A 10,057-nucleotide genomic window follows, 5' to 3' on the forward strand; every position below is an offset into this window, starting at 1 on the left:
CCTCGGATAATCAACATAGAATTCATCACTCCTCAATCGCATCAAGATATAATATATGAACACATACAATCTATCCTACCCTCTTGGAATACCTAATTCCGCCTTCAAGATTACCTCTCAAATACCCTTACACGGGCATGTTCTTGTCACGAACGTCCCTCGGAAAATCGAATGAGGGATTACCTCTACAAGATTCACAAGATATCCAAACATTTAATCAAGCATGGTAATTAAGCCCTAATCACAACAATCCACAAAAGAAAAAATAGATACAAACAAGGTAAAATCATAGAAATAGGAAATTGACATGATCCTGTCCGAGCGCTGAGTCGACGGACGCTGGGGACGTGGCACGCTCCGCTGTCTTCGACTGGTGGCGTAGATCTCCGGCGAACCTGCAAAGAAGCCGAGCCGGGAGGGGTTTCCCGACGACGACCCTCCGACGCTCAAGTCAGGCAACGAGAGAGGCAGCGTAATGTGGCTACAGTAAAGATTTGCCCCTACCTTCGTCAACGTCTGGGGGTCCTTATATAGGACCCCGGGGAGGCGTAGACTTGCTTCTCGATGCGTGCACGCTTCCCCAAACATACCTTAACGAGCCTGTGTCAGAAAAGTACCCCTGATGCCGTTCCACAATCGTCCGAGCATATCCCGGATGTGATGGTGGAAGCTTCCGCCATATGATCCTATGTACGACTCGGCCGCCAACTCTGCTGCTTGTCGGTGGTAGGTGTCTCGAGAATGATGTTATCCCCTGTCTCCTTTGTCCTCTTGTGTTCCCTGTCGAACAGATCCAAGCGGGTTGGCTGCTCGTGTGAGATCTCGGAAAATTTAATTAATAGGGTTATTTGAGAAATAACCTTATAGAATTTTTCCGGAATTTTTAGAAATTTTCTGGGAATTTTTCCGAGCTCGTAAGACGGGTTTTGAGGGGATCAATTTCGGGTTCGGATTAAAGTCTGTTTGGGATACCCGTTTAAGTGAGGAAAAGTTTTAATTATAAATTTCCTTTTCTTATTTCTTTTTCCCGAACCCGACTTAATCCTTTAGCCGATACTTCTTCCTCTCTTCTTCCCCGACTCCCTTCCTCTTCTCTCTGTATCTCGCGGACGCTGCGACGTCGAGGCTGGATCGGGCAGCGACGCCACCAGGGAAATTGATCGCCGGCGGCTGAGCACTTCCTTCCACCACCGTCCACCAGATCGGGGAGGGGATTTGTTGGTTTGACGCCGCTGGATCGAGCCATGCCATCGCCGATCGTCGGCGTGAAGGGGGGGGGGGCAATTAGGGTTCCACGGGTAAGCAACCGAACCTTCATCCTTCTTCCCTCCTCTTCTTTGGATTTCCTACGACTCATGCCCTAGCGCCGTTGGTGGTTCTTCTTCTCCTCTTGATTCTCTCCGAACCGTGCCCTAGGTCCGTCCCGTCGCCAGTGCTCTGCATTCGGATCACTGCTTCATGTGAGTAGATCTAGCCCTAGCCTAGACCTTTCCTCTTCATCGCCGGCTTGGATCTATTATCTTGGGTTCTAGCTTCGATTTCACACACGGTAAGCTTCTCAATTAGGTTTTCTTTAGGTTGCCTTGATGAAATTGGATCTTCTATTCTTGATTCAAGCCATGAGATGGTTTCCCGTAGGTTGTGTTGTGGGGTTGGTGGACAGCAGCTCGAACCGGGCAGAGGTGAGGTTCTGTTCTTCTCTTGCTGTGGTGTTTTTGGTTTCGGCAGGCACCTCATCCAGTAGGTGTGCTGGTTCTAGCATCAACAGCATTTGAGATCAAGGTAAGTTGTGAGGTAATTGATCTTGGTTGTAGATCATTTTGAATTAGGAGTAATTGAGTTACTAGTTGTTGATTATGATTAGATTTATTTACGTAGATTTAATCTAATGGAATAATTAGGGTTAAGCAATTTACCCTAGTTAACTATTGGATCTAATCTAAGTTTGGATTTCTAATCAAATTGGTGATTAGGGATTAGGTAACTAACCCTAATCGACCATTAGGTTTAAATTGGTAAGTTGAGATTGTGGATTAGGGTTTTACCCTAATTTAGTGTTAGAGATTTTATTTAGCGATTCATTTGGATTTAGCTAAATAAAATATATATGTTGTTTGACACAGGATTCTGATTCGAGACAGGCGTCTCGACGTTGATTTCGGATTTGGGATTGTACCTTCTATTTGAGGCGGGTACCCTTTGACTTATCTTGTTGATATTTTCTTGTGATATGTGCAGTTTATATATGTTTACTAGTAATTGGTAGATCTTTCTCTTCTCTGGTTATAGTATTCTATACCTGTAGGCGATTATTAGCGATTGGTAGTTAGCATATTCCCTGGTTTAGTTATTTGATACTTGATACATGTTGCTACGATTAGCATCTATACCTTAGTCTAGCATGTTTTTCTTTCTTGCTATACTTATCTGTGTTCATAGAGATGCATATCTATAGTGCTCTACTCTACTGGATTAGTTGCTTTACATGTGTGATACATGCTCTTGGATTCATGATACTTACATCATTGTTATATGTGATGTCTTTGGATTTATGTTTATTATCCTTGTTATATATGTGTTTATCATTTGGCATCACGTATGGAGGAGGATATGTTCGGGTATGACATACTGTAGCCGCATCGCATGATTGCATCTGGGCGATTAACGACTCCATTATTGTTGAGCTCGTCGGCCATTCGTTGACTGCGCCCACGTGACCGTTCGTGGGTAGTGGCGTGTGAGGTGTGTAGGTTGCCGGTGGTGCTCATTGGAGGCTCGCTCGTGGGTAGTGTGATAGCGGCGTGGTAGCGCAGGGGTCCCTCCCGTCGTTGTGTCTTAGGGAGATGAGGCGTGGCGCTCCCTCCTATAGTGAGGTTGGAGGATAGGTGTACTCGGTGCATCCAGTCCACTCGGTCACTCTTGAGGGGTAATGGGTCTGCAGTGTCATGACCCTACCAGCGGTCTCACCATTGTGTGAGATTATGGCGTCGGGGTGACCGTGTCATTTCATCGTATCTGCGGTTGCATTAATTATGATTGATCATTTGGTGATGCGTATGATTGACATCATCTGAGTTATATGCTTTTGCTCGACTATCTTTATACATGTATGTTTCTGATCGGTTCCTGACCTCGCAGTGAAATCTGATTTATTTCAGTTATGCATTTTCTTATTATTCTTGCTATAGACTGTACCTTATGCCTATTGCTGGTTACTACAGTTTATTTCGGCTATGCATATCTGTTATTCTGTTAGGAGACTACACCGTAGGTTGTATGGTTAGAGAACTGTACTCTTGATCCCATGGTTTAGGAGACTGTACCTTAGGCTATTACTGGTGGATATATATTGCTGTACATGTCTATTGGTTTACCTGCTGAGTTCTTGAACTCACCCCGTTGTTACTATTTTTCAGGTTGAGGCCGTCAGGAGAGATTCCAGTCGCTAGCCCCTTGGTCGCGAGGATTTCTAGATATCGTTTTCTGTATTCGCTTTTATACGTATACTTGTATTGTGGGTTTGTATTGTGGACTTTATGTCGAACCTTTGGGTTTGCTGCTTTTGTTTTCCGCTGCAGATTTTCACACTACTTCGTGGATTTGTTTTCTTCGTTGTAGTGGAGTAGGATGTGTACGTATATCTTTGTTGGTTTTATATCGTTCTTCCCTATTAAACTGTGTGGATTGATTATATGTTGAGCTGTGTGGAATATTGATATAAACTGGTTGTTTCTTATTTGTATTGTATTGTTCGGTGAGTGTGGTCAGGTATAGATATATATATTGAGATTCATATTGTCACGTCTGGGGAGATCTTTAGAAATTTCTTGAGACGAGGACTACACAGGCGTGACAATTTATTTAGTATCGAGCTAAATTTTGATTTAGCTTGGATATTCAGTATTCGGATTATGCAGTTTAGTCGATTTTCGTTTGAATTAGAGGCATTTTAACGAGGTTTTATTGGTTATTTGAAATTTAGCGGCAGAGGATATCTCGGACGACGAATAGGTAATTTAGGTAATTTTTAGGTTCTGTAGTGATATCTGGGTAACATTTTCTTCTGGATATACCACCTCTGTGTCTGAAGCAAGGGCGTGGGCGGCCACGTAAGTAGTTAGATTCTCACGAGACGAGTCTTGAGAGAGGTGCTGCTAGGCACTTTGTCCGAGGCAGACTCCTCAGTCGTTGTGGAGTGCGTCTCGTATCGGATCCGATAGTTAGGCGTCGGAGGTACCTACCTCATTGTACCACAGGTGGTACCACCGTCGGCGTATTCGGCACCTCCCCACGGTGTGCATGCAGTGCAGAGCACCCTCTCTGGTGTGCACTGCTACCACGTACTCGGCCACACATGTCTGGATTACTACATATCAAGCACACTTTTGATCTGGATTCTGCACACCCGGCACCCGCACTAGCAGTACGGTTACTCCTTATCCGGTCCGCCCACCGTACCTCCAGTCGCCCCTACTTATGCCTACTCTGTAGTTCCACTAGTGGTTCCTACCCTGTTTATGTGACAGCACCAGTGGTACCTCTTCCGGCCTATCCCTCAGTACCACCCATAGGACCAGCTCCAGTGGTTCTACCTAGTTCCGCAGCGATTCCTACTGACCTAGTTGCGGCACGAGCACGGATCCCAGCTTTAGCAGAGTCGATGAAGAGTCGATTCACATTATTCCGCGGGGAGACTGATCCGAGCATAGCTCAGTCCTGGATTGAGACTATAGAGCGGACATTCTTTTATATGGCCTGCTCCGAGTGGGAGAAGGCCGAGCTAGCTGCTTACCACCTACGAGATGGGGCAGAGATCTGGTGGGACACGCAGCGCTCTATCATAGGCGACCAGCATATTACTTGGACGAGATTTAGGGAGGCATTCGAGAGTCAGTATTTTCCCCGAGCATATCAGATGGCTCTTGAGGATTTTCTTTGTCTTGACGAATAACAGCTCGATGATGGATTATAATGCGAATTTAATCGGTGGCGATTCATCTGAGTTAATTCTTGATAGCGGATCTCGTATCTTCGATTTGTCGAGGGGTGGGCGGGCATCTTCGGTGAAGATGTCGGTTTTAGTTGTTCATCATACACCGAGACCTTTGGATAGAGCTCTCGTGATTGAGTCTACTCATCGAGTGAGCAGAACAAGAAGAGGAAGCGGTGATCGGATGCGGGCGGATTCAGCGACCACGGACTCTTGGACAGCGGAGCGATCGCACTCGGATGGGTCGAGTACTTCTAGGTCATCTGGCCGACCCGAAGTCGAGGATCAGGTTCATCGGGATGTTCCGGTCTTCTCGTGAGCAGGAAGCAGTCTCTGGTGACTCTTAATGCACTGATATGGATCCTAGATCACATCACTCTGCATGCACCACAGGGCGATCGGTTGCTATTGCAGCTTGGGCATGAGTGAAACTATTATGAAGGCTCGGCGTATAGCGTCCGAGTTTACATTCGAGAGGACACCAAGTCGATCGAGATTCGCGATTTCTTGGGCTTGGTGGATATTACCGACGATTCGTTGAGGGTTTCTCCGGCGTTGCTATGCCGTTGACACGTCGACTAGGAAAGGCGTGAAGTTCACGTGGTCGGAGACCAGCTTTCAGGAGCTGAGGCGGAGATTAGTGTCGGCACCAGTTTGTTTTACCTGGGTGATGACGGATTCATACTTTACACAGACGCGTCTCTTCAGGGCTTGGGTGTTGAGCACGGTAGGGTAGTCTCTTATGCTTCTCGTCGGTTGAAGGAGCATGAGGAGAACTACCCAGTACATGATTAGAGCTAGCCGCTATTATCTTTGCTTTGAAGATTTGGCGACATCATCTTTATGGCATTACTTTTGAGATTCTTCGATCATAAGAGTCTCGAATATATTTTACCCGGAAGGAACTCAATCTTCGACGGAGGAGATGGATGGAATTCTGAAGGATTATGATTGTACTATTAGCTACCATCCAGGTAAAGCTAATGTGGTTGTTGATACCTTGAGGGAAGTCCAGAGGGACTTTACCTTGTCATCGAGTTCTGATCGCGGACTTGATTCGAGGATTCACGAGTTGGGCCTTGAGGCGAGGGGCCAGACGAGGCAGGTATTCTTGTTACCATGGTTGCTCGATCGTCGATCGGGATGATGATTCGAGAGGCCGGTAGGAGATCGGCATTCTGATTCATTAGCACCGGATAGCTTAGGACATGATAGAGTTTACGAGATAGCGAGGTATTGTTTATTTCGAGGTAAATTATGTACCTCGACTCACCGGTCGTGGAGGAGTTACTTGAAGGCTCATCGTTAGATGTGCTATCCACCAGTGGGACTCGTATGTATCATGCGGTTTGAGGCGTTCCTATTGGTGGAACAGCATGAAGAAAGACATCATGATTTTGTAGCTAGATGTCTTGTTTGTCAGCATGGTGAGCACCGGAGACCCGTTGGTTTACTTCAGAGGATCCCTATTCCGAGTGGAAGTGGGAGCACATTACTATGGATTTGGTTGGTTTGCCTAGGACTCGTCGAGGCTATGATGCGATTTGGGTAATCGTTGACCGATTAACAATCCGCACATTTTATAGCGATCCGGAAGACCGATTCTCTGGATCGATTAGCGGAGATATTGTCGAGAGATTATCGATTGCATGGAGTTCCGTTGAGCATTATATCGATAGAGACCCACGGTTCACGCCGTCCGCAGTCTGCAGCAGCCTTGGGCACCGTTTGATCGACATTCCATCCAGCGCGGATGGGCGATGGCGGACTATTCGGACATGGAGGACTTCGAGGTCTTATGTCATGAACTTGAGGCAGTTGGGAGGACCACCTGCCATTAGTGGAGTTCGCCTACAACAACAGCTATGATTCGGCTATCCAGATGGCACCGTTTGAGGCGTTGTCTGGTAGGCCTTGTCGGACACCCATCCTCTGGGAAGAGGTTGGGGAGGCTCAGTTGGTAGGACCTCAGAGAGCTCAGCAGGATGCAGAGCTGGTTCGCACTATCAGACGGAGGATGTCAGAGGCCCAGGACCTTCAGAAGAGTTATGCTGATCAGAGACGGAGACCTTTGGAGTTCTCCGTTGGTGATCACGTATTTCTTAGAGTTTCACCCACGAAAGGGGTGAAGAGATTTGGTCTCCGAAGTAAGCTAGCTCCCCGATATATTGGACCATTCCAGATCTTGGAGAGGATTGGAGCAGTAGCTTACCGTCTGGCGCTACCACCATCTCTAGCTGGCATTCACGATGTATTCCACGTATCTATGCTGAGGAGATACGTATCCGATCCATATTCTGTCAGATATATCTGTTCCTATTCAGCCTGATGTTACTTACGAGGAGGTTCCGGTGCGGATTCTGGACCACAGGGAGCGTCAGCTACGGAACAAGACTGTCCGACTGGTTAAAGTCGGATGGCAGCATCATTCTGACGAGGAGGCTACATGGGAGCTGGAGGATACGATCCGAGCTCGATACCCCCATCTTTTGACTTGAGGTATGTGGGTTAGAGTTTCTTTCGGCATTTATACTGTTTGGTTATATTTTAGTGTTTGCTGTTAGTTATAGCGAAATTTGGGGACCAAATTTTTATTAGTAGGGGAGGATGTGAGATCTCGGAAAATTTAATTAATAGGGTTATTTGAGAAATAACCTTATAGAATTTTTCCGGAATTTTTAGAAATTTTCTGGGAATTTTTCCGAGCTCGTAAGACGGGTTTTGAGGGGATCAATTTCGGGTTCGGATTAAAGTCTGTTTGGGATACCCGTTTAAGTGAGGAAAAGTTTTAATTATAAATTTCCTTTTCTTATTTCTTTTTCCCGAACCCGACTTAATCCTTTAGCCGATACTTCTTCCTCTCTTCTTCCCCGACTCCCTTCCTCTTCTCTCTGTATCTCGCGGACGCTGCGACGTCGAGGCTGGATCGGGCAGCGACGCCACCAGGGAAATTGATCGCCGGCGGCTGAGCACTTCCTTCCACCACCGTCCACCAGATCGGGGAGGGGATTTGTTGGTTTGACGCCGCTGGATCGAGCCATGCCATCGCCGATCGCCGGCGTGAAGGGGCCAATTAGGGTTCCACGGGTAAGCAACCGAACCTTCATCCTTCTTCCCTCCTCTTCTTTGGATTTCCTACGACTCATGCCCTAGCGCCGTTGGTGGTTCTTCTTCTCCTCTTGATTCTCTCCGAACCGTGCCCTAGGTCCGTCGCCGGTGCTCTGCATTCGGATCACCGCTTCATGTGAGTAGATCTAGCCCTAGCCTAGACCTTTCCTCTTCATCGCCGGCTTGGATCTATTATCTTGGGTTCTAGCTTCGATTTCACACACGGTAAGCTTCTCAATTAGGTTTTCTTTAGGTTGCCTTGATGAAATTGGATCTTCTATTCTTGATTCAAGCCATGAGATGGTTTCCCGTAGGTTGTGTTGTGGGGTTGGTGGACAGCAGCTCGAACCGGGCAGAGGTGAGGTTCTGTTCTTCTCTTGCTGTGGTGTTTTTGGTTTCGGCAGGCACCTCATCCAGTAGGTGTGCTGGTTCTAGCATCAACAGCATTTGAGATCAAGGTAAGTTGTGAGGTAATTGATCTTGGTTGTAGATCATTTGAATTAGGAGTAATTGAGTTACTAGTTGTTGATTATGATTAGATTTATTTACGTAGATTTAATCTAATGGAATAATTAGGGTTAAGCAATTAACCCTAGTTAACTATTGGATCTAATCTAAGTTTGGATTTCTAATCAAATTGGTGATTAGGGATTAGGTAACTAACCCTAATCGACCATTAGGTTTAAATTGGTAAGTTGAGATTGTGGATTAGGGTTTTACCCTAATTTAGTGTTAGAGATTTTATTTAGCGATTCATTTGGATTTAGCTAAATAAAATATATATGTTGTTTGACACAGGATTCTGATTCGAGACAGGCGTCTCGACGTTGATTTCGGATTTGGGATTGTACCTTCTATTTGAGGCGGGTACCCTTTGACTTATCTTGTTGATATTTTCTTGTGATATGTGCAGTTTATATATGTTTACTAGTAATTGGTAGATCTTTCTCTTCTCTGGTTATAGTATTCTATACCTGTAGGCGATTATTAGCGATTGGTAGTTAGCATATTCCCTGGTTTAGTTATTTGATACTTGATACATGTTGCTACGATTAGCATCTATACCTTAGTCTAGCATGTTTTTCTTTCTTGCTATACTTATCTGTGTTCATAGAGATGCATATCTATAGTGCTCTACTCTACTGGATTAGTTGCTTTACATGTGTGATACATGCTCTTGGATTCATGATACTTACATCATTGTTATATGTGATGTCTTTGGATTTATGCTGTTTATTATCCTTGTTATATATGTGTTTATCTGTTTGGCATCTACACATATGGAGGAGGATATGTTCAGGTATGACATACTGTAACCGCATGCACCATATCGCATGATTGCATGCTGGGCGATTGACGACTCCATTATTGTTGAGCTCGTCGGCCAGCTACATTGACCTGCACACCACGTGACCATTGCATGGGTAGTGGCACAGCACACAGGGTGTGTAGGTTGCCCGGTGGTGCTCACTGGAGGCTCCACTCATGGGTAGTGTGATGCAGCGTGGTAGCACACCGGGGTCCCTCCCGTCGTTGTGTCTGGGAGATGAGGCGTGGCGCCCTCCTATAGTGAGGTGGAGGATAGGTGTACTCGGTGCATCCCGTCCACTCGGTCACTCTTGTGGGTAGTGGTGAGTGCAGTGTCACACCACCCACGCGGTCTCACCATCAGTGAGATTCTCGGCGTCGGGGTGACTGTCATTCATCGTATCGCACGTCATTAATTATGATTGATGCATTTGGTGATTAATGATTGACATGCATCTGAGTTATACGCTTTTGCTCCGACTATCTTTATCCGTATGTTTACGATCAGTTACCTGAAAGCCTCGCAGTGAGTATCTGATTTATTTCAGCATGCATTTTCTTATTATTCTTGCTATAGATCGTACCTTATGCCTATTCTTTGGTTACTACAGCTTTATTTCGACATATATCATTATTCGTTAGAGACTACAC

At 45.8% G+C, this 10,057-nt stretch overlaps 2 long non-coding RNA genes across 3 annotated transcripts; both read left to right on the forward strand.

Annotated features, from left to right (window-relative positions):
* The first annotated feature begins 908 nt into the window (after nt 1–908).
* LOC122053999 lies at nt 909–2,547 on the forward strand. 2 transcript variants are annotated; one of them, XR_006132498.1, is made up of 4 exons: nt 909–1,298; nt 1,417–1,549; nt 1,639–1,782; nt 2,124–2,547. It is a non-coding gene; the product is annotated as an uncharacterized LOC122053999 (long non-coding RNA). The 2 variants fall into 2 exon arrangements; XR_006132499.1 differs by lacking the exon at nt 909–1,298 and having other exon boundaries at nt 1,307–1,549.
* Nucleotides 2,548–8,186: 5,639 nt separating this feature from the next.
* LOC122054000 lies at nt 8,187–9,320 on the forward strand. The gene is made up of 3 exons (XR_006132500.1): nt 8,187–8,323; nt 8,413–8,556; nt 8,897–9,320. It is a non-coding gene; the product is annotated as an uncharacterized LOC122054000 (long non-coding RNA).
* The last annotated feature ends 737 nt before the right edge of the window (nt 9,321–10,057 follow it).

This window comes from Zingiber officinale, chromosome 3A, assembly GCF_018446385.1.
Source record: "Zingiber officinale cultivar Zhangliang chromosome 3A, Zo_v1.1, whole genome shotgun sequence".
Lineage (NCBI taxonomy): Eukaryota > Viridiplantae > Streptophyta > Magnoliopsida > Zingiberales > Zingiberaceae > Zingiber > Zingiber officinale.